The following is a 20784-nucleotide window of genomic DNA, read 5'->3' as shown; positions in this document are numbered from 1 at the left end:
TGCATTTGCACCTCGGCGCTGACTGCCCTGCAGCTCGCTGAAGAGTTTGGATGAAGCCCGGACGGTCATGTCAGAGAAAAAAAAAAAAAAAAAAAAAAGAAAAAGAAAGAAAAGAAAAGAAAAGAAAGACACAGAAGGACATGAAAAAGCAAGAAACCCAAAGCTGTGTGTTTGATTTCCTGGCCGGTGCGCTCTCTGGTGGCTGTATGTGTCACAGAACGGTGGTGTCAGAAAAATAAAAACCAAAGACACAAATGCATGACAAGGAAACCAAAGTACCCAAAGCTGTTTGTGGGGGTGTGTGAGTGATTTTCCTTCTCTTTGGTGGATGCCAGCAAAAGCCGGAAAACTTACAGCACCTGGTATTCCCAGGCGGTCTCCCATCCAAGTACTAACCAGGCCCGACCCTGCTTAGCTTCCGAGATCGGACGAGATCGGGCGTGTTCAGGGTGGTGTGGCCGTAAGCGAAGGGTTGTGTGGAGCAGAGCCCTTTAAGCGCTGCCTGCACCAGACTCCTGCCTGCTCCCAGCGGCCCCTTCACCCACTCACTCTGTGCCACTGATTGGTGCACCTGCTGAGCGGACACACCCACCTGCAGCCAAAACGGTGACCTTTCACCCCAGCAGGTGCGCCACAGCGGCCTTCCACACACACACACCTGCGTGGGCGCGTCACCGAGACGGCAGCGTTTCTAGAGGGTGCAGGCTTGTGCATTTGCACCTCGGCGCTGACTGCCCTGCAGCTCGCTGAAGAGTTTGGATGAAGCCCGGACGGTCATGTCAGAGAAAAAAAAAAAAAAAAAAAAAAGAAAAAGAAAGAAAAGAAAAGAAAAGAAAGACACAGAAGGACATGAAAAAGCAAGAAACCCAAAGCTGTGTGTTTGATTTCCTGGCCGGTGCGCTCTCTGGTGGCTGTATGTGTCACAGAACGGTGGTGTCAGAAAAATAAAAACCAAAGACACAAATGCATGACAAGGAAACCAAAGTACCCAAAGCTGTTTGTGGGGGTGTGTGAGTGATTTTCCTTCTCTTTGGTGGATGCCAGCAAAAGCCGGAAAACTTACAGCACCTGGTATTCCCAGGCGGTCTCCCATCCAAGTACTAACCAGGCCCGACCCTGCTTAGCTTCCGAGATCGGACGAGATCGGGCGTGTTCAGGGTGGTATGGCCGTAAGCGAAGGGTTGTGTGGAGCAGAGCCCTTTAAGCGCTGCCTGCACCAGACTCCTGCCTGCTCCCAGCGGCCCCTTCACCCACTCACTCTGTGCCACTGATTGGTGCACCTGCTGAGCGGACACACCCACCTGCAGCCAAAACGGTGACCTTTCACCCCAGCAGGTGCGCCACAGCGGCCTTCCACACACACACACCTGCGTGGGCTCGTCACCGAGACGGCAGCGTTTCTAGAGGGTGCAGGCTTGTGCATTTGCACCTCGGCGCTGACTGCCCTGCAGCTCGCTGAAGAGTTTGGATGAAGCCCGGACGGTCATGTCAGAGAAAAAAAAAAAAAAAAAAAAAAGAAAAAGAAAAGAAAAGAAAAGAAAAGAAAAGAAAGACACAGAAGGACATGAAAAAGCAAGAAACCCAAAGCTGTGTGTTTGATTTCCTGGCCGGTGCGCTCTCTGGTGGCTGTATGTGTCACAGAACGGTGGTGTCAGAAAAATAAAAACCAAAGACACAAATGCATGACAAGGAAACCAAAGTACCCAAAGCTGTTTGTGGGGGTGTGTGAGTGATTTTCCTTCTCTTTGGTGGATGCCAGCAAAAGCCGGAAAACTTACAGCACCTGGTATTCCCAGGCGGTCTCCCATCCAAGTACTAACCAGGCCCGACCCTGCTTAGCTTCCGAGATCGGACGAGATCGGGCGTGTTCAGGGTGGTGTGGCCGTAAGCGAAGGGTTGTGTGGAGCAGAGCCCTTTAAGCGCTGCCTGCACCAGACTCCTGCCTGCTCCCAGCGGCCCCTTCACCCACTCACTCTGTGCCACTGATTGGTGCACCTGCTGAGCGGACACACCCACCTGCAGCCAAAACGGTGACCTTTCACCCCAGCAGGTGCGCCACAGCGGCCTTCCACACACACACACCTGCGTGGGCGCGTCACCGAGACGGCAGCGTTTCTAGAGGGTGCAGGCTTGTGCATTTGCACCTCGGCGCTGACTGCCCTGCAGCTCGCTGAAGAGTTTGGATGAAGCCCGGACGGTCATGTCAGAGAAAAAAAAAAAAAAAAAAAAAAGAAAAAGAAAGAAAAGAAAAGAAAAGAAAGACACAGAAGGACATGAAAAAGCAAGAAACCCAAAGCTGTGTGTTTGATTTCCTGGCCGGTGCGCTCTCTGGTGGCTGTATGTGTCACAGAACGGTGGTGTCAGAAAAATAAAAACCAAAGACACAAATGCATGACAAGGAAACCAAAGTACCCAAAGCTGTTTGTGGGGGTGTGTGAGTGATTTTCCTTCTCTTTGGTGGATGCCAGCAAAAGCCGGAAAACTTACAGCACCTGGTATTCCCAGGCGGTCTCCCATCCAAGTACTAACCAGGCCCGACCCTGCTTAGCTTCCGAGATCGGACGAGATCGGGCGTGTTCAGGGTGGTATGGCCGTAAGCGAAGGGTTGTGTGGAGCAGAGCCCTTTAAGCGCTGCCTGCACCAGACTCCTGCCTGCTCCCAGCGGCCCCTTCACCCACTCACTCTGTGCCACTGATTGGTGCACCTGCTGAGCGGACACACCCACCTGCAGCCAAAACGGTGACCTTTCACCCCAGCAGGTGCGCCACAGCGGCCTTCCACACACACACACCTGCGTGGGCTCGTCACCGAGACGGCAGCGTTTCTAGAGGGTGCAGGCTTGTGCATTTGCACCTCGGCGCTGACTGCCCTGCAGCTCGCTGAAGAGTTTGGATGAAGCCCGGACGGTCATGTCAGAGAAAAAAAAAAAAAAAAAAAAAAGAAAAAGAAAAGAAAAGAAAAGAAAAGAAAAGAAAAGAAAGACACAGAAGGACATGAAAAAGCAAGAAACCCAAAGCTGTGTGTTTGATTTCCTGGCCGGTGCGCTCTCTGGTGGCTGTATGTGTCACAGAACGGTGGTGTCAGAAAAATAAAAACCAAAGACACAAATGCATGACAAGGAAACCAAAGTACCCAAAGCTGTTTGTGGGGGTGTGTGAGTGATTTTCCTTCTCTTTGGTGGATGCCAGCAAAAGCCGGAAAACTTACAGCACCTGGTATTCCCAGGCGGTCTCCCATCCAAGTACTAACCAGGCCCGACCCTGCTTAGCTTCCGAGATCGGACGAGATCGGGCGTGTTCAGGGTGGTGTGGCCGTAAGCGAAGGGTTGTGTGGAGCAGAGCCCTTTAAGCGCTGCCTGCACCAGACTCCTGCCTGCTCCCAGCGGCCCCTTCACCCACTCACTCTGTGCCACTGATTGGTGCACCTGCTGAGCGGACACACCCACCTGCAGCCAAAACGGTGACCTTTCACCCCAGCAGGTGCGCCACAGCGGCCTTCCACACACACACACCTGCGTGGGCGCGTCACCGAGACGGCAGCGTTTCTAGAGGGTGCAGGCTTGTGCATTTGCACCTCGGCGCTGACTGCCCTGCAGCTCGCTGAAGAGTTTGGATGAAGCCCGGACGGTCATGTCAGAGAAAAAAAAAAAAAAAAAAAAAAGAAAAAGAAAAGAAAAGAAAAGAAAAGAAAGACACAGAAGGACATGAAAAAGCAAGAAACCCAAAGCTGTGTGTTTGATTTCCTGGCCGGTGCGCTCTCTGGTGGCTGTATGTGTCACAGAACGGTGGTGTCAGAAAAATAAAAACCAAAGACACAAATGCATGACAAGGAAACCAAAGTACCCAAAGCTGTTTGTGGGGGTGTGTGAGTGATTTTCCTTCTCTTTGGTGGATGCCAGCAAAAGCCGGAAAACTTACAGCACCTGGTATTCCCAGGCGGTCTCCCATCCAAGTACTAACCAGGCCCGACCCTGCTTAGCTTCCGAGATCGGACGAGATCGGGCGTGTTCAGGGTGGTATGGCCGTAAGCGAAGGGTTGTGTGGAGCAGAGCCCTTTAAGCGCTGCCTGCACCAGACTCCTGCCTGCTCCCAGCGGCCCCTTCACCCACTCACTCTGTGCCACTGATTGGTGCACCTGCTGAGCGGACACACCCACCTGCAGCCAAAACGGTGACCTTTCACCCCAGCAGGTGCGCCACAGCGGCCTTCCACACACACACACCTGCGTGGGCTCGTCACCGAGACGGCAGCGTTTCTAGAGGGTGCAGGCTTGTGCATTTGCACCTCGGCGCTGACTGCCCTGCAGCTCGCTGAAGAGTTTGGATGAAGCCCGGACGGTCATGTCAGAGAAAAAAAAAAAAAAAAAAAAAAGAAAAAGAAAAGAAAAGAAAAGAAAAGAAAAGAAAAGAAAAGAAAAGAAAGACACAGAAGGACATGAAAAAGCAAGAAACCCAAAGCTGTGTGTTTGATTTCCTGGCCGGTGCGCTCTCTGGTGGCTGTATGTGTCACAGAACGGTGGTGTCAGAAAAATAAAAACCAAAGACACAAATGCATGACAAGGAAACCAAAGTACCCAAAGCTGTTTGTGGGGGTGTGTGAGTGATTTTCCTTCTCTTTGGTGGATGCCAGCAAAAGCCGGAAAACTTACAGCACCTGGTATTCCCAGGCGGTCTCCCATCCAAGTACTAACCAGGCCCGACCCTGCTTAGCTTCCGAGATCGGACGAGATCGGGCGTGTTCAGGGTGGTGTGGCCGTAAGCGAAGGGTTGTGTGGAGCAGAGCCCTTTAAGCGCTGCCTGCACCAGACTCCTGCCTGCTCCCAGCGGCCCCTTCACCCACTCACTCTGTGCCACTGATTGGTGCACCTGCTGAGCGGACACACCCACCTGCAGCCAAAACGGTGACCTTTCACCCCAGCAGGTGCGCCACAGCGGCCTTCCACACACACACACCTGCGTGGGCTCGTCACCGAGACGGCAGCGTTTCTAGAGGGTGCAGGCTTGTGCATTTGCACCTCGGCGCTGACTGCCCTGCAGCTCGCTGAAGAGTTTGGATGAAGCCCGGACGGTCATGTCAGAGAAAAAAAAAAAAAAAAAAAAAAGAAAAAGAAAAGAAAAGAAAAGAAAAGAAAGACACAGAAGGACATGAAAAAGCAAGAAACCCAAAGCTGTGTGTTTGATTTCCTGGCCGGTGCGCTCTCTGGTGGCTGTATGTGTCACAGAACGGTGGTGTCAGAAAAATAAAAACCAAAGACACAAATGCATGACAAGGAAACCAAAGTACCCAAAGCTGTTTGTGGGGGTGTGTGAGTGATTTTCCTTCTCTTTGGTGGATGCCAGCAAAAGCCGGAAAACTTACAGCACCTGGTATTCCCAGGCGGTCTCCCATCCAAGTACTAACCAGGCCCGACCCTGCTTAGCTTCCGAGATCGGACGAGATCGGGCGTGTTCAGGGTGGTGTGGCCGTAAGCGAAGGGTTGTGTGGAGCAGAGCCCTTTAAGCGCTGCCTGCACCAGACTCCTGCCTGCTCCCAGCGGCCCCTTCACCCACTCACTCTGTGCCACTGATTGGTGCACCTGCTGAGCGGACACACCCACCTGCAGCCAAAACGGTGACCTTTCACCCCAGCAGGTGCGCCACAGCGGCCTTCCACACACACACACCTGCGTGGGCTCGTCACCGAGACGGCAGCGTTTCTAGAGGGTGCAGGCTTGTGCATTTGCACCTCGGCGCTGACTGCCCTGCAGCTCGCTGAAGAGTTTGGATGAAGCCCGGACGGTCATGTCAGAGAAAAAAAAAAAAAAAAAAAAAAGAAAAAGAAAAGAAAAGAAAAGAAAAGAAAAGAAAAGAAAAGAAAAGAAAAGAAAAGAAAGACACAGAAGGACATGAAAAAGCAAGAAACCCAAAGCTGTGTGTTTGATTTCCTGGCCGGTGCGCTCTCTGGTGGCTGTATGTGTCACAGAACGGTGGTGTCAGAAAAATAAAAACCAAAGACACAAATGCATGACAAGGAAACCAAAGTACCCAAAGCTGTTTGTGGGGGTGTGTGAGTGATTTTCCTTCTCTTTGGTGGATGCCAGCAAAAGCCGGAAAACTTACAGCACCTGGTATTCCCAGGCGGTCTCCCATCCAAGTACTAACCAGGCCCGACCCTGCTTAGCTTCCGAGATCGGACGAGATCGGGCGTGTTCAGGGTGGTGTGGCCGTAAGCGAAGGGTTGTGTGGAGCAGAGCCCTTTAAGCGCTGCCTGCACCAGACTCCTGCCTGCTCCCAGCGGCCCCTTCACCCACTCACTCTGTGCCACTGATTGGTGCACCTGCTGAGCGGACACACCCACCTGCAGCCAAAACGGTGACCTTTCACCCCAGCAGGTGCGCCACAGCGGCCTTCCACACACACACACCTGCGTGGGCGCGTCACCGAGACGGCAGCGTTTCTAGAGGGTGCAGGCTTGTGCATTTGCACCTCGGCGCTGACTGCCCTGCAGCTCGCTGAAGAGTTTGGATGAAGCCCGGACGGTCATGTCAGAGAAAAAAAAAAAAAAAAAAAAAAGAAAAAGAAAGAAAAGAAAAGAAAAGAAAGACACAGAAGGACATGAAAAAGCAAGAAACCCAAAGCTGTGTGTTTGATTTCCTGGCCGGTGCGCTCTCTGGTGGCTGTATGTGTCACAGAACGGTGGTGTCAGAAAAATAAAAACCAAAGACACAAATGCATGACAAGGAAACCAAAGTACCCAAAGCTGTTTGTGGGGGTGTGTGAGTGATTTTCCTTCTCTTTGGTGGATGCCAGCAAAAGCCGGAAAACTTACAGCACCTGGTATTCCCAGGCGGTCTCCCATCCAAGTACTAACCAGGCCCGACCCTGCTTAGCTTCCGAGATCGGACGAGATCGGGCGTGTTCAGGGTGGTGTGGCCGTAAGCGAAGGGTTGTGTGGAGCAGAGCCCTTTAAGCGCTGCCTGCACCAGACTCCTGCCTGCTCCCAGCGGCCCCTTCACCCACTCACTCTGTGCCACTGATTGGTGCACCTGCTGAGCGGACACACCCACCTGCAGCCAAAACGGTGACCTTTCACCCCAGCAGGTGCGCCACAGCGGCCTTCCACACACACACACCTGCGTGGGCGCGTCACCGAGACGGCAGCGTTTCTAGAGGGTGCAGGCTTGTGCATTTGCACCTCGGCGCTGACTGCCCTGCAGCTCGCTGAAGAGTTTGGATGAAGCCCGGACGGTCATGTCAGAGAAAAAAAAAAAAAAAAAAAAAAGAAAAAGAAAAGAAAAGAAAAGAAAAGAAAGACACAGAAGGACATGAAAAAGCAAGAAACCCAAAGCTGTGTGTTTGATTTCCTGGCCGGTGCGCTCTCTGGTGGCTGTATGTGTCACAGAACGGTGGTGTCAGAAAAATAAAAACCAAAGACACAAATGCATGACAAGGAAACCAAAGTACCCAAAGCTGTTTGTGGGGGTGTGTGAGTGATTTTCCTTCTCTTTGGTGGATGCCAGCAAAAGCCGGAAAACTTACAGCACCTGGTATTCCCAGGCGGTCTCCCATCCAAGTACTAACCAGGCCCGACCCTGCTTAGCTTCCGAGATCGGACGAGATCGGGCGTGTTCAGGGTGGTGTGGCCGTAAGCGAAGGGTTGTGTGGAGCAGAGCCCTTTAAGCGCTGCCTGCACCAGACTCCTGCCTGCTCCCAGCGGCCCCTTCACCCACTCACTCTGTGCCACTGATTGGTGCACCTGCTGAGCGGACACACCCACCTGCAGCCAAAACGGTGACCTTTCACCCCAGCAGGTGCGCCACAGCGGCCTTCCACACACACACACCTGCGTGGGCGCGTCACCGAGACGGCAGCGTTTCTAGAGGGTGCAGGCTTGTGCATTTGCACCTCGGCGCTGACTGCCCTGCAGCTCGCTGAAGAGTTTGGATGAAGCCCGGACGGTCATGTCAGAGAAAAAAAAAAAAAAAAAAAAAAGAAAAAGAAAAGAAAAGAAAAGAAAAGAAAAGAAAAGAAAGACACAGAAGGACATGAAAAAGCAAGAAACCCAAAGCTGTGTGTTTGATTTCCTGGCCGGTGCGCTCTCTGGTGGCTGTATGTGTCACAGAACGGTGGTGTCAGAAAAATAAAAACCAAAGACACAAATGCATGACAAGGAAACCAAAGTACCCAAAGCTGTTTGTGGGGGTGTGTGAGTGATTTTCCTTCTCTTTGGTGGATGCCAGCAAAAGCCGGAAAACTTACAGCACCTGGTATTCCCAGGCGGTCTCCCATCCAAGTACTAACCAGGCCCGACCCTGCTTAGCTTCCGAGATCGGACGAGATCGGGCGTGTTCAGGGTGGTGTGGCCGTAAGCGAAGGGTTGTGTGGAGCAGAGCCCTTTAAGCGCTGCCTGCACCAGACTCCTGCCTGCTCCCAGCGGCCCCTTCACCCACTCACTCTGTGCCACTGATTGGTGCACCTGCTGAGCGGACACACCCACCTGCAGCCAAAACGGTGACCTTTCACCCCAGCAGGTGCGCCACAGCGGCCTTCCACACACACACACCTGCGTGGGCTCGTCACCGAGACGGCAGCGTTTCTAGAGGGTGCAGGCTTGTGCATTTGCACCTCGGCGCTGACTGCCCTGCAGCTCGCTGAAGAGTTTGGATGAAGCCCGGACGGTCATGTCAGAGAAAAAAAAAAAAAAAAAAAAAAGAAAAAGAAAAGAAAAGAAAAGAAAAGAAAAGAAAAGAAAAGAAAAGAAAAGAAAAGAAAGACACAGAAGGACATGAAAAAGCAAGAAACCCAAAGCTGTGTGTTTGATTTCCTGGCCGGTGCGCTCTCTGGTGGCTGTATGTGTCACAGAACGGTGGTGTCAGAAAAATAAAAACCAAAGACACAAATGCATGACAAGGAAACCAAAGTACCCAAAGCTGTTTGTGGGGGTGTGTGAGTGATTTTCCTTCTCTTTGGTGGATGCCAGCAAAAGCCGGAAAACTTACAGCACCTGGTATTCCCAGGCGGTCTCCCATCCAAGTACTAACCAGGCCCGACCCTGCTTAGCTTCCGAGATCGGACGAGATCGGGCGTGTTCAGGGTGGTGTGGCCGTAAGCGAAGGGTTGTGTGGAGCAGAGCCCTTTAAGCGCTGCCTGCACCAGACTCCTGCCTGCTCCCAGCGGCCCCTTCACCCACTCACTCTGTGCCACTGATTGGTGCACCTGCTGAGCGGACACACCCACCTGCAGCCAAAACGGTGACCTTTCACCCCAGCAGGTGCGCCACAGCGGCCTTCCACACACACACACCTGCGTGGGCTCGTCACCGAGACGGCAGCGTTTCTAGAGGGTGCAGGCTTGTGCATTTGCACCTCGGCGCTGACTGCCCTGCAGCTCGCTGAAGAGTTTGGATGAAGCCCGGACGGTCATGTCAGAGAAAAAAAAAAAAAAAAAAAAAAGAAAAAGAAAAGAAAAGAAAAGAAAAGAAAGACACAGAAGGACATGAAAAAGCAAGAAACCCAAAGCTGTGTGTTTGATTTCCTGGCCGGTGCGCTCTCTGGTGGCTGTATGTGTCACAGAACGGTGGTGTCAGAAAAATAAAAACCAAAGACACAAATGCATGACAAGGAAACCAAAGTACCCAAAGCTGTTTGTGGGGGTGTGTGAGTGATTTTCCTTCTCTTTGGTGGATGCCAGCAAAAGCCGGAAAACTTACAGCACCTGGTATTCCCAGGCGGTCTCCCATCCAAGTACTAACCAGGCCCGACCCTGCTTAGCTTCCGAGATCGGACGAGATCGGGCGTGTTCAGGGTGGTATGGCCGTAAGCGAAGGGTTGTGTGGAGCAGAGCCCTTTAAGCGCTGCCTGCACCAGACTCCTGCCTGCTCCCAGCGGCCCCTTCACCCACTCACTCTGTGCCACTGATTGGTGCACCTGCTGAGCGGACACACCCACCTGCAGCCAAAACGGTGACCTTTCACCCCAGCAGGTGCGCCACAGCGGCCTTCCACACACACACACCTGCGTGGGCTCGTCACCGAGACGGCAGCGTTTCTAGAGGGTGCAGGCTTGTGCATTTGCACCTCGGCGCTGACTGCCCTGCAGCTCGCTGAAGAGTTTGGATGAAGCCCGGACGGTCATGTCAGAGAAAAAAAAAAAAAAAAAAAAAAGAAAAAGAAAAGAAAAGAAAAGAAAAGAAAAGAAAGACACAGAAGGACATGAAAAAGCAAGAAACCCAAAGCTGTGTGTTTGATTTCCTGGCCGGTGCGCTCTCTGGTGGCTGTATGTGTCACAGAACGGTGGTGTCAGAAAAATAAAAACCAAAGACACAAATGCATGACAAGGAAACCAAAGTACCCAAAGCTGTTTGTGGGGGTGTGTGAGTGATTTTCCTTCTCTTTGGTGGATGCCAGCAAAAGCCGGAAAACTTACAGCACCTGGTATTCCCAGGCGGTCTCCCATCCAAGTACTAACCAGGCCCGACCCTGCTTAGCTTCCGAGATCGGACGAGATCGGGCGTGTTCAGGGTGGTGTGGCCGTAAGCGAAGGGTTGTGTGGAGCAGAGCCCTTTAAGCGCTGCCTGCACCAGACTCCTGCCTGCTCCCAGCGGCCCCTTCACCCACTCACTCTGTGCCACTGATTGGTGCACCTGCTGAGCGGACACACCCACCTGCAGCCAAAACGGTGACCTTTCACCCCAGCAGGTGCGCCACAGCGGCCTTCCACACACACACACCTGCGTGGGCGCGTCACCGAGACGGCAGCGTTTCTAGAGGGTGCAGGCTTGTGCATTTGCACCTCGGCGCTGACTGCCCTGCAGCTCGCTGAAGAGTTTGGATGAAGCCCGGACGGTCATGTCAGAGAAAAAAAAAAAAAAAAAAAAAAGAAAAAGAAAGAAAAGAAAAGAAAAGAAAGACACAGAAGGACATGAAAAAGCAAGAAACCCAAAGCTGTGTGTTTGATTTCCTGGCCGGTGCGCTCTCTGGTGGCTGTATGTGTCACAGAACGGTGGTGTCAGAAAAATAAAAACCAAAGACACAAATGCATGACAAGGAAACCAAAGTACCCAAAGCTGTTTGTGGGGGTGTGTGAGTGATTTTCCTTCTCTTTGGTGGATGCCAGCAAAAGCCGGAAAACTTACAGCACCTGGTATTCCCAGGCGGTCTCCCATCCAAGTACTAACCAGGCCCGACCCTGCTTAGCTTCCGAGATCGGACGAGATCGGGCGTGTTCAGGGTGGTATGGCCGTAAGCGAAGGGTTGTGTGGAGCAGAGCCCTTTAAGCGCTGCCTGCACCAGACTCCTGCCTGCTCCCAGCGGCCCCTTCACCCACTCACTCTGTGCCACTGATTGGTGCACCTGCTGAGCGGACACACCCACCTGCAGCCAAAACGGTGACCTTTCACCCCAGCAGGTGCGCCACAGCGGCCTTCCACACACACACACCTGCGTGGGCTCGTCACCGAGACGGCAGCGTTTCTAGAGGGTGCAGGCTTGTGCATTTGCACCTCGGCGCTGACTGCCCTGCAGCTCGCTGAAGAGTTTGGATGAAGCCCGGACGGTCATGTCAGAGAAAAAAAAAAAAAAAAAAAAAAGAAAAAGAAAAGAAAAGAAAAGAAAAGAAAAGAAAAGAAAAGAAAAGAAAAGAAAAGAAAGACACAGAAGGACATGAAAAAGCAAGAAACCCAAAGCTGTGTGTTTGATTTCCTGGCCGGTGCGCTCTCTGGTGGCTGTATGTGTCACAGAACGGTGGTGTCAGAAAAATAAAAACCAAAGACACAAATGCATGACAAGGAAACCAAAGTACCCAAAGCTGTTTGTGGGGGTGTGTGAGTGATTTTCCTTCTCTTTGGTGGATGCCAGCAAAAGCCGGAAAACTTACAGCACCTGGTATTCCCAGGCGGTCTCCCATCCAAGTACTAACCAGGCCCGACCCTGCTTAGCTTCCGAGATCGGACGAGATCGGGCGTGTTCAGGGTGGTGTGGCCGTAAGCGAAGGGTTGTGTGGAGCAGAGCCCTTTAAGCGCTGCCTGCACCAGACTCCTGCCTGCTCCCAGCGGCCCCTTCACCCACTCACTCTGTGCCACTGATTGGTGCACCTGCTGAGCGGACACACCCACCTGCAGCCAAAACGGTGACCTTTCACCCCAGCAGGTGCGCCACAGCGGCCTTCCACACACACACACCTGCGTGGGCGCGTCACCGAGACGGCAGCGTTTCTAGAGGGTGCAGGCTTGTGCATTTGCACCTCGGCGCTGACTGCCCTGCAGCTCGCTGAAGAGTTTGGATGAAGCCCGGACGGTCATGTCAGAGAAAAAAAAAAAAAAAAAAAAAAGAAAAAGAAAGAAAAGAAAAGAAAAGAAAGACACAGAAGGACATGAAAAAGCAAGAAACCCAAAGCTGTGTGTTTGATTTCCTGGCCGGTGCGCTCTCTGGTGGCTGTATGTGTCACAGAACGGTGGTGTCAGAAAAATAAAAACCAAAGACACAAATGCATGACAAGGAAACCAAAGTACCCAAAGCTGTTTGTGGGGGTGTGTGAGTGATTTTCCTTCTCTTTGGTGGATGCCAGCAAAAGCCGGAAAACTTACAGCACCTGGTATTCCCAGGCGGTCTCCCATCCAAGTACTAACCAGGCCCGACCCTGCTTAGCTTCCGAGATCGGACGAGATCGGGCGTGTTCAGGGTGGTGTGGCCGTAAGCGAAGGGTTGTGTGGAGCAGAGCCCTTTAAGCGCTGCCTGCACCAGACTCCTGCCTGCTCCCAGCGGCCCCTTCACCCACTCACTCTGTGCCACTGATTGGTGCACCTGCTGAGCGGACACACCCACCTGCAGCCAAAACGGTGACCTTTCACCCCAGCAGGTGCGCCACAGCGGCCTTCCACACACACACACCTGCGTGGGCGCGTCACCGAGACGGCAGCGTTTCTAGAGGGTGCAGGCTTGTGCATTTGCACCTCGGCGCTGACTGCCCTGCAGCTCGCTGAAGAGTTTGGATGAAGCCCGGACGGTCATGTCAGAGAAAAAAAAAAAAAAAAAAAAAAGAAAAAGAAAGAAAAGAAAAGAAAAGAAAGACACAGAAGGACATGAAAAAGCAAGAAACCCAAAGCTGTGTGTTTGATTTCCTGGCCGGTGCGCTCTCTGGTGGCTGTATGTGTCACAGAACGGTGGTGTCAGAAAAATAAAAACCAAAGACACAAATGCATGACAAGGAAACCAAAGTACCCAAAGCTGTTTGTGGGGGTGTGTGAGTGATTTTCCTTCTCTTTGGTGGATGCCAGCAAAAGCCGGAAAACTTACAGCACCTGGTATTCCCAGGCGGTCTCCCATCCAAGTACTAACCAGGCCCGACCCTGCTTAGCTTCCGAGATCGGACGAGATCGGGCGTGTTCAGGGTGGTATGGCCGTAAGCGAAGGGTTGTGTGGAGCAGAGCCCTTTAAGCGCTGCCTGCACCAGACTCCTGCCTGCTCCCAGCGGCCCCTTCACCCACTCACTCTGTGCCACTGATTGGTGCACCTGCTGAGCGGACACACCCACCTGCAGCCAAAACGGTGACCTTTCACCCCAGCAGGTGCGCCACAGCGGCCTTCCACACACACACACCTGCGTGGGCTCGTCACCGAGACGGCAGCGTTTCTAGAGGGTGCAGGCTTGTGCATTTGCACCTCGGCGCTGACTGCCCTGCAGCTCGCTGAAGAGTTTGGATGAAGCCCGGACGGTCATGTCAGAGAAAAAAAAAAAAAAAAAAAAAAGAAAAAGAAAAGAAAAGAAAAGAAAAGAAAAGAAAGACACAGAAGGACATGAAAAAGCAAGAAACCCAAAGCTGTGTGTTTGATTTCCTGGCCGGTGCGCTCTCTGGTGGCTGTATGTGTCACAGAACGGTGGTGTCAGAAAAATAAAAACCAAAGACACAAATGCATGACAAGGAAACCAAAGTACCCAAAGCTGTTTGTGGGGGTGTGTGAGTGATTTTCCTTCTCTTTGGTGGATGCCAGCAAAAGCCGGAAAACTTACAGCACCTGGTATTCCCAGGCGGTCTCCCATCCAAGTACTAACCAGGCCCGACCCTGCTTAGCTTCCGAGATCGGACGAGATCGGGCGTGTTCAGGGTGGTGTGGCCGTAAGCGAAGGGTTGTGTGGAGCAGAGCCCTTTAAGCGCTGCCTGCACCAGACTCCTGCCTGCTCCCAGCGGCCCCTTCACCCACTCACTCTGTGCCACTGATTGGTGCACCTGCTGAGCGGACACACCCACCTGCAGCCAAAACGGTGACCTTTCACCCCAGCAGGTGCGCCACAGCGGCCTTCCACACACACACACCTGCGTGGGCGCGTCACCGAGACGGCAGCGTTTCTAGAGGGTGCAGGCTTGTGCATTTGCACCTCGGCGCTGACTGCCCTGCAGCTCGCTGAAGAGTTTGGATGAAGCCCGGACGGTCATGTCAGAGAAAAAAAAAAAAAAAAAAAAAAGAAAAAGAAAGAAAAGAAAAGAAAAGAAAGACACAGAAGGACATGAAAAAGCAAGAAACCCAAAGCTGTGTGTTTGATTTCCTGGCCGGTGCGCTCTCTGGTGGCTGTATGTGTCACAGAACGGTGGTGTCAGAAAAATAAAAACCAAAGACACAAATGCATGACAAGGAAACCAAAGTACCCAAAGCTGTTTGTGGGGGTGTGTGAGTGATTTTCCTTCTCTTTGGTGGATGCCAGCAAAAGCCGGAAAACTTACAGCACCTGGTATTCCCAGGCGGTCTCCCATCCAAGTACTAACCAGGCCCAACCCTGCTTAGCTTCCGAGATCGGACGAGATCGGGCGTGTTCAGGGTGGTATGGCCGTAAGCGAAGGGTTGTGTGGAGCAGAGCCCTTTAAGCGCTGCCTGCACCAGACTCCTGCCTGCTCCCAGCGGCCCCTTCACCCACTCACTCTGTGCCACTGATTGGTGCACCTGCTGAGCGGACACACCCACCTGCAGCCAAAACGGTGACCTTTCACCCCAGCAGGTGCGCCACAGCGGCCTTCCACACACACACACCTGCGTGGGCTCGTCACCGAGACGGCAGCGTTTCTAGAGGGTGCAGGCTTGTGCATTTGCACCTCGGCGCTGACTGCCCTGCAGCTCGCTGAAGAGTTTGGATGAAGCCCGGACGGTCATGTCAGAGAAAAAAAAAAAAAAAAAAAAAAGAAAAAGAAAAGAAAAGAAAAGAAAAGAAAAGAAAGACACAGAAGGACATGAAAAAGCAAGAAACCCAAAGCTGTGTGTTTGATTTCCTGGCCGGTGCGCTCTCTGGTGGCTGTATGTGTCACAGAACGGTGGTGTCAGAAAAATAAAAACCAAAGACACAAATGCATGACAAGGAAACCAAAGTACCCAAAGCTGTTTGTGGGGGTGTGTGAGTGATTTTCCTTCTCTTTGGTGGATGCCAGCAAAAGCCGGAAAACTTACAGCACCTGGTATTCCCAGGCGGTCTCCCATCCAAGTACTAACCAGGCCCGACCCTGCTTAGCTTCCGAGATCGGACGAGATCGGGCGTGTTCAGGGTGGTGTGGCCGTAAGCGAAGGGTTGTGTGGAGCAGAGCCCTTTAAGCGCTGCCTGCACCAGACTCCTGCCTGCTCCCAGCGGCCCCTTCACCCACTCACTCTGTGCCACTGATTGGTGCACCTGCTGAGCGGACACACCCACCTGCAGCCAAAACGGTGACCTTTCACCCCAGCAGGTGCGCCACAGCGGCCTTCCACACACACACACCTGCGTGGGCGCGTCACCGAGACGGCAGCGTTTCTAGAGGGTGCAGGCTTGTGCATTTGCACCTCGGCGCTGACTGCCCTGCAGCTCGCTGAAGAGTTTGGATGAAGCCCGGACGGTCATGTCAGAGAAAAAAAAAAAAAAAAAAAAAAGAAAAAGAAAAGAAAAGAAAAGAAAAGAAAGACACAGAAGGACATGAAAAAGCAAGAAACCCAAAGCTGTGTGTTTGATTTCCTGGCCGGTGCGCTCTCTGGTGGCTGTATGTGTCACAGAACGGTGGTGTCAGAAAAATAAAAACCAAAGACACAAATGCATGACAAGGAAACCAAAGTACCCAAAGCTGTTTGTGGGGGTGTGTGAGTGATTTTCCTTCTCTTTGGTGGATGCCAGCAAAAGCCGGAAAACTTACAGCACCTGGTATTCCCAGGCGGTCTCCCATCCAAGTACTAACCAGGCCCGACCCTGCTTAGCTTCCGAGATCGGACGAGATCGGGCGTGTTCAGGGTGGTATGGCCGTAAGCGAAGGGTTGTGTGGAGCAGAGCCCTTTAAGCGCTGCCTGCACCAGACTCCTGCCTGCTCCCAGCGGCCCCTTCACCCACTCACTCTGTGCCACTGATTGGTGCACCTGCTGAGCGGACACACCCACCTGCAGCCAAAACGGTGACCTTTCACCCCAGCAGGTGCGCCACAGCGGCCTTCCACACACACACACCTGCGTGGGCTCGTCACCGAGACGGCAGCGTTTCTAGAGGGTGCAGGCTTGTGCATTTGCACCTCGGCGCTGACTGCCCTGCAGCTCGCTGAAGAGTTTGGATGAAGCCCGGACGGTCATGTCAGAGAAAAAAAAAAAAAAAAAAAAAAGAAAAAGAAAAGAAAAGAAAAGAAAAGAAAAGAAAAGAAAAGAAAAGAAAGACACAGAAGGACATGAAAAAGCAAGAAACCCAAAGCTGTGTGTTTGATTTCCTGGCCGGTGCGCTCTCTGGTGGCTGTATGTGTCACAGAACGGTGGTGTCAGAAAAATAAAAACCAAAGACACAAATGCATGACAAGGAAACCAAAGTACCCAAAGCTGTTTGTGGGGGTGTGTGAGTGATTTTCCTTCTCTTTGGTGGATGCCAGCAAAAGCCGGAAAACTTACAGCACCTGGTATTCCCAGGCGGTCTCCCATCCAAGTACTAACCAGGCCCGACCCTGCTTAGCTTCCGAGATCGGACGAGATCGGGCGTGTTCAGGGTGGTGTGGCCGTAAGCGAAGGGTTGTGTGGAGCAGAGCCCTTTAAGCGCTGCCTGCACCAGACTCCTGCCTGCTCCCAGCGGCCCCTTCACCCACTCACTCTGTGCCACTGATTGGTGCACCTGCTGAGCGGACACACCCACCTGCAGCCAAAACGGTGACCTTTCACCCCAGCAGGTGCGCCACAGCGGCCTTCCACACACACACACCTGCGTGGGCTCGTCACCGAGACGGCAGCGTTTCTAGAGGGTGCAGGCTTGTGCATTTGCACCTCGGCGCTGACTGCCCTGCAGCTCGCTGAAGAGTTTGGATGAAGCCCGGACGGTCATGTCAGAGAAAAAAAAAAAAAAAAAAAAAAGAAAAAGAAAAGAAAAGAAAAGAAAAGAAAGACACAGAAGGACATGAAAAAGCAAGAAACCCAAAGCTGTGTGTTTGATTTCCTGGCCGGTGCGCTCTCTGGTGGCTGTATGTGTCACAGAACGGTGGTGTCAGAAAAATAAAAACCAAAGACACAAATGCATGACAAGGAAACCAAAGTACCCAAAGCTGTTTGTGGGGGTGTGTGAGTGATTTTCCTTCTCTTTGGTGGATGCCAGCAAAAGCCGGAAAACTTACAGCACCTGGTATTCCCAGGCGGTCTCCCATCCAAGTACTAACCAGGCCCGACCCTGCTTAGCTTCCGAGATCGGACGAGATCGGGCGTGTTCAGGGTGGTGTGGCCGTAAGCGAAGGGTTGTGTGGAGCAGAGCCCTTTAAGCGCTGCCTGCACCAGACTCCTGCCTGCTCCCAGCGGCCCCTTCACCCACTCACTCTGTGCCACTGATTGGTGCACCTGCTGAGCGGACACACCCACCTGCAGCCAAAACGGTGACCTTTCACCCCAGCAGGTGCGCCACAGCGGCCTTCCACACACACACACCTGCGTGGGCTCGTCACCGAGACGGCAGCGTTTCTAGAGGGTGCAGGCTTGTGCATTTGCACCTCGGCGCTGACTGCCCTGCAGCTCGCTGAAGAGTTTGGATGAAGCCCGGACGGTCATGTCAGAGAAAAAAAAAAAAAAAAAAAAAAGAAAAAGAAAAGAAAAGAAAAGAAAAGAAAAGAAAAGAAAAGAAAAGAAAAGAAAAGAAAAGAAAGACACAGAAGGACATGAAAAAGCAAGAAACCCAAAGCTGTGTGTTTGATTTCCTGGCCGGTGCGCTCTCTGGTGGCTGTATGTGTCACAGAACGGTGGTGTCAGAAAAATAAAAACCAAAGACACAAATGCATGACAAGGAAACCAAAGTACCCAAAGCTGTTTGTGGGGGTGTGTGAGTGATTTTCCTTCTCTTTGGTGGATGCCAGCAAAAGCCGGAAAACTTACAGCACCTGGTATTCCCAGGCGGTCTCCCATCCAAGTACTAACCAGGCCCGACCCTGCTTAGCTTCCGAGATCGGACGAGATCGGGCGTGTTCAGGGTGGTGTGGCCGTAAGCGAAGGGTTGTGTGGAGCAGAGCCCTTTAAGCGCTGCCTGCACCAGACTCCTGCCTGCTCCCAGCGGCCCCTTCACCCACTCACTCTGTGCCACTGATTGGTGCACCTGCTGAGCGGACACACCCACCTGCAGCCAAAACGGTGACCTTTCACCCCAGCAGGTGCGCCACAGCGGCCTTCCACACACACACACCTGCGTGGGCGCGTCACCGAGACGGCAGCGTTTCTAGAGGGTGCAGGCTTGTGCATTTGCACCTCGGCGCTGACTGCCCTGCAGCTCGCTGAAGAGTTTGGATGAAGCCCGGACGGTCATGTCAGAGAAAAAAAAAAAAAAAAAAAAAAGAAAAAGAAAGAAAAGAAAAGAAAAGAAAGACACAGAAGGACATGAAAAAGCAAGAAACCCAAAGCTGTGTGTTTGATTTCCTGGCCGGTGCGCTCTCTGGTGGCTGTATGTGTCACAGAACGGTGGTGTCAGAAAAATAAAAACCAAAGACACAAATGCATGACAAGGAAACCAAAGTACCCAAAGCTGTTTGTGGGGGTGTGTGAGTGATTTTCCTTCTCTTTGGTGGATGCCAGCAAAAGCCGGAAAACTTACAGCACCTGGTATTCCCAGGCGGTCTCCCATCCAAGTACTAACCAGGCCCGACCCTGCTTAGCTTCCGAGATCGGACGAGATCGGGCGTGTTCAGGGTGGTGTGGCCGTAAGCGAAGGGTTGTGTGGAGCAGAGCCCTTTAAGCGCTGCCTGCACCAGACTCCTGCCTGCTCCCAGCGGCCCCTTCACCCACTCACTCTGTGCCACTGATTGGTGCACCTGCTGAGCGGACACACCCACCTGCAGCCAAAACGGTGACCTTTCACCCCAGCAGGTGCGCCACAGCGGCCTTCCACACACACACACCTGCGTGGGCGCGTCACCGAGACGGCAGCGTTTCTAGAGGGTGCAGGCTTGTGCATTTGCACCTCGGCGCTGACTGCCCTGCAGCTCGCTGAAGAGTTTGGATGAAGCCCGGACGGTCATGTCAGAGAAAAAAAAAAAAAAAAAAAAAAGAAAAAGAAAGAAAAGAAAAGAAAAGAAAGACACAGAAGGACATGAAAAAGCAAGAAACCCAAAGCTGTGTGTTTGATTTCCTGGCCGGTGCGCTCTCTGGTGGCTGTATGTGTCACAGAACGGTGGTGTCAGAAAAATAAAAACCAAAGACACAAATGCATGACAAGGAAACCAAAGTACCCAAAGCTGTTTGTGGGGGTGTGTGAGTGATTTTCCTTCTCTTTGGTGGATGCCAGCAAAAGCCGGAAAACTTACAGCACCTGGTATTCCCAGGCGGTCTCCCATCCAAGTACTAACCAGGCCCGACCCTGCTTAGCTTCCGAGATCGGACGAGATCGGGCGTGTTCAGGGTGGTATGGCCGTAAGCGAAGGGTTGTGTGGAGCAGAGCCCTTTAAGCGCTGCCTGCACCAGACTCCTGCCTGCTCCCAGCGGCCCCTTCACCCACTCACTCTGTGCCACTGATTGGTGCACCTGCTGAGCGGACACACCCACCTGCAGCCAAAACGGTGACCTTTCACCCCAGCAGGTGCGCCACAGCGGCCTTCCACACACACACACCTGCGTGGGCTCGTCACCGAGACGGCAGCGTTTCTAGAGGGTGCAGGCTTGTGCATTTGCACCTCGGCGCTGACTGCCCTGCAGCTCGCTGAAGAGTTTGGATGAAGCCCGGACGGTCATGTCAGAGAAAAAAAAAAAAAAAAAAAAAAGAAAAAGAAAAGAAAAGAAAAGAAAAGAAAAGAAAGACACAGAAGGACATGAAAAAGCAAGAAACCCAAAGCTGTGTGTTTGATTTCCTGGCCGGTGCGCTCTCTGGTGGCTGTATGTGTCACAGAACGGTGGTGTCAGAAAAATAAAAACCAAAGACACAAATGCATGACAAGGAAACCAAAGTACCCAAAGCTGTTTGTGGGGGTGTGTGAGTGATTTTCCTTCTCTTTGGTGGATGCCAGCAAAAGCCGGAAAACTTACAGCACCTGGTATTCCCAGGCGGTCTCCCATCCAAGTACTAACCAGGCCCGACCCTGCTTAGCTTCCGAGATCGGACGAGATCGGGCGTGTTCAGGGTGGTGTGGCCGTAAGCGAAGGGTTGTGTGGAGCAGAGCCCTTTAAGCGCTGCCTGCACCAGACTCCTGCCTGCTCCCAGCGGCCCCTTCACCCACTCACTCTGTGCCACTGATTGGTGCACCTGCTGAGCGGACACACCCACCTGCAGCCAAAACGGTGACCTTTCACCCCAGCAGGTGCGCCACAGCGGCCTTCCACACACACACACCTGCGTGGGCGCGTCACCGAGACGGCAGCGTTTCTAGAGGGTGCA

At 52.7% G+C, this 20784-nt stretch overlaps 29 non-coding genes across 29 annotated transcripts; all 29 read right to left on the bottom strand.

Moving 5' to 3' along the window:
* Nucleotides 1-347: 347 nt before the first annotated feature.
* LOC144986387 (5S ribosomal RNA) lies at nt 348-466 on the bottom strand. The gene has a single exon (XR_013650199.1). It is a non-coding gene; the product is annotated as a 5S ribosomal RNA (ribosomal RNA).
* Nucleotides 467-1056: 590 nt separating this feature from the next.
* LOC144985030 (5S ribosomal RNA) lies at nt 1057-1175 on the bottom strand. The gene has a single exon (XR_013648858.1). It is a non-coding gene; the product is annotated as a 5S ribosomal RNA (ribosomal RNA).
* A 596-nt stretch (nt 1176-1771) lies between these two features.
* LOC144986386 (5S ribosomal RNA) lies at nt 1772-1890 on the bottom strand. Its single transcript, XR_013650198.1, has one exon. It is a non-coding gene; the product is annotated as a 5S ribosomal RNA (ribosomal RNA).
* A 590-nt stretch (nt 1891-2480) lies between these two features.
* On the bottom strand, nt 2481-2599 carry LOC144985019 (5S ribosomal RNA). Its single transcript, XR_013648847.1, has one exon. It is a non-coding gene; the product is annotated as a 5S ribosomal RNA (ribosomal RNA).
* A 601-nt stretch (nt 2600-3200) lies between these two features.
* Nucleotides 3201-3319, bottom strand: LOC144986385 (5S ribosomal RNA). Its single transcript, XR_013650197.1, has one exon. It is a non-coding gene; the product is annotated as a 5S ribosomal RNA (ribosomal RNA).
* Nucleotides 3320-3910: 591 nt separating this feature from the next.
* LOC144985008 (5S ribosomal RNA) lies at nt 3911-4029 on the bottom strand. The gene has a single exon (XR_013648836.1). It is a non-coding gene; the product is annotated as a 5S ribosomal RNA (ribosomal RNA).
* Nucleotides 4030-4640: 611 nt separating this feature from the next.
* Nucleotides 4641-4759, bottom strand: LOC144986384 (5S ribosomal RNA). Its single transcript, XR_013650196.1, has one exon. It is a non-coding gene; the product is annotated as a 5S ribosomal RNA (ribosomal RNA).
* Nucleotides 4760-5350: 591 nt separating this feature from the next.
* On the bottom strand, nt 5351-5469 carry LOC144986383 (5S ribosomal RNA). Its single transcript, XR_013650195.1, has one exon. It is a non-coding gene; the product is annotated as a 5S ribosomal RNA (ribosomal RNA).
* Nucleotides 5470-6090: 621 nt separating this feature from the next.
* LOC144986382 (5S ribosomal RNA) lies at nt 6091-6209 on the bottom strand. Its single transcript, XR_013650194.1, has one exon. It is a non-coding gene; the product is annotated as a 5S ribosomal RNA (ribosomal RNA).
* A 590-nt stretch (nt 6210-6799) lies between these two features.
* On the bottom strand, nt 6800-6918 carry LOC144986381 (5S ribosomal RNA). The gene has a single exon (XR_013650193.1). It is a non-coding gene; the product is annotated as a 5S ribosomal RNA (ribosomal RNA).
* A 591-nt stretch (nt 6919-7509) lies between these two features.
* LOC144986380 (5S ribosomal RNA) lies at nt 7510-7628 on the bottom strand. Its single transcript, XR_013650192.1, has one exon. It is a non-coding gene; the product is annotated as a 5S ribosomal RNA (ribosomal RNA).
* Nucleotides 7629-8229: 601 nt separating this feature from the next.
* Nucleotides 8230-8348, bottom strand: LOC144986379 (5S ribosomal RNA). The gene has a single exon (XR_013650191.1). It is a non-coding gene; the product is annotated as a 5S ribosomal RNA (ribosomal RNA).
* Nucleotides 8349-8969: 621 nt separating this feature from the next.
* On the bottom strand, nt 8970-9088 carry LOC144986378 (5S ribosomal RNA). Its single transcript, XR_013650190.1, has one exon. It is a non-coding gene; the product is annotated as a 5S ribosomal RNA (ribosomal RNA).
* Nucleotides 9089-9679: 591 nt separating this feature from the next.
* On the bottom strand, nt 9680-9798 carry LOC144984997 (5S ribosomal RNA). The gene has a single exon (XR_013648825.1). It is a non-coding gene; the product is annotated as a 5S ribosomal RNA (ribosomal RNA).
* Nucleotides 9799-10394: 596 nt separating this feature from the next.
* LOC144986376 (5S ribosomal RNA) lies at nt 10395-10513 on the bottom strand. The gene has a single exon (XR_013650188.1). It is a non-coding gene; the product is annotated as a 5S ribosomal RNA (ribosomal RNA).
* Nucleotides 10514-11103: 590 nt separating this feature from the next.
* On the bottom strand, nt 11104-11222 carry LOC144984986 (5S ribosomal RNA). Its single transcript, XR_013648814.1, has one exon. It is a non-coding gene; the product is annotated as a 5S ribosomal RNA (ribosomal RNA).
* A 621-nt stretch (nt 11223-11843) lies between these two features.
* LOC144986375 (5S ribosomal RNA) lies at nt 11844-11962 on the bottom strand. Its single transcript, XR_013650187.1, has one exon. It is a non-coding gene; the product is annotated as a 5S ribosomal RNA (ribosomal RNA).
* Nucleotides 11963-12552: 590 nt separating this feature from the next.
* Nucleotides 12553-12671, bottom strand: LOC144986374 (5S ribosomal RNA). The gene has a single exon (XR_013650186.1). It is a non-coding gene; the product is annotated as a 5S ribosomal RNA (ribosomal RNA).
* A 590-nt stretch (nt 12672-13261) lies between these two features.
* On the bottom strand, nt 13262-13380 carry LOC144984975 (5S ribosomal RNA). The gene has a single exon (XR_013648803.1). It is a non-coding gene; the product is annotated as a 5S ribosomal RNA (ribosomal RNA).
* Nucleotides 13381-13976: 596 nt separating this feature from the next.
* LOC144986373 (5S ribosomal RNA) lies at nt 13977-14095 on the bottom strand. The gene has a single exon (XR_013650185.1). It is a non-coding gene; the product is annotated as a 5S ribosomal RNA (ribosomal RNA).
* A 590-nt stretch (nt 14096-14685) lies between these two features.
* Nucleotides 14686-14804, bottom strand: LOC144984649 (5S ribosomal RNA). Its single transcript, XR_013648472.1, has one exon. It is a non-coding gene; the product is annotated as a 5S ribosomal RNA (ribosomal RNA).
* A 596-nt stretch (nt 14805-15400) lies between these two features.
* LOC144986372 (5S ribosomal RNA) lies at nt 15401-15519 on the bottom strand. The gene has a single exon (XR_013650184.1). It is a non-coding gene; the product is annotated as a 5S ribosomal RNA (ribosomal RNA).
* A 591-nt stretch (nt 15520-16110) lies between these two features.
* On the bottom strand, nt 16111-16229 carry LOC144984964 (5S ribosomal RNA). The gene has a single exon (XR_013648792.1). It is a non-coding gene; the product is annotated as a 5S ribosomal RNA (ribosomal RNA).
* A 611-nt stretch (nt 16230-16840) lies between these two features.
* LOC144986371 (5S ribosomal RNA) lies at nt 16841-16959 on the bottom strand. Its single transcript, XR_013650183.1, has one exon. It is a non-coding gene; the product is annotated as a 5S ribosomal RNA (ribosomal RNA).
* Nucleotides 16960-17550: 591 nt separating this feature from the next.
* Nucleotides 17551-17669, bottom strand: LOC144986370 (5S ribosomal RNA). The gene has a single exon (XR_013650182.1). It is a non-coding gene; the product is annotated as a 5S ribosomal RNA (ribosomal RNA).
* A 626-nt stretch (nt 17670-18295) lies between these two features.
* On the bottom strand, nt 18296-18414 carry LOC144986369 (5S ribosomal RNA). Its single transcript, XR_013650181.1, has one exon. It is a non-coding gene; the product is annotated as a 5S ribosomal RNA (ribosomal RNA).
* A 590-nt stretch (nt 18415-19004) lies between these two features.
* LOC144986368 (5S ribosomal RNA) lies at nt 19005-19123 on the bottom strand. Its single transcript, XR_013650180.1, has one exon. It is a non-coding gene; the product is annotated as a 5S ribosomal RNA (ribosomal RNA).
* Nucleotides 19124-19713: 590 nt separating this feature from the next.
* On the bottom strand, nt 19714-19832 carry LOC144984953 (5S ribosomal RNA). Its single transcript, XR_013648781.1, has one exon. It is a non-coding gene; the product is annotated as a 5S ribosomal RNA (ribosomal RNA).
* Nucleotides 19833-20428: 596 nt separating this feature from the next.
* LOC144986367 (5S ribosomal RNA) lies at nt 20429-20547 on the bottom strand. Its single transcript, XR_013650179.1, has one exon. It is a non-coding gene; the product is annotated as a 5S ribosomal RNA (ribosomal RNA).
* Nucleotides 20548-20784: the final 237 nt, after the last annotated feature.

This window comes from Oryzias latipes, chromosome 16 (assembly GCF_053564925.1).
Source record: "Oryzias latipes strain Hd-rR chromosome 16, Olatipes_Hd-rR_3.1".
In the NCBI taxonomy this organism is placed as follows: domain Eukaryota; kingdom Metazoa; phylum Chordata; class Actinopteri; order Beloniformes; family Adrianichthyidae; genus Oryzias; species Oryzias latipes.
The sequence above is the reverse complement of the archived record's forward strand: the minus strand, read 5'-3'. Positions and strand labels throughout refer to the sequence as shown.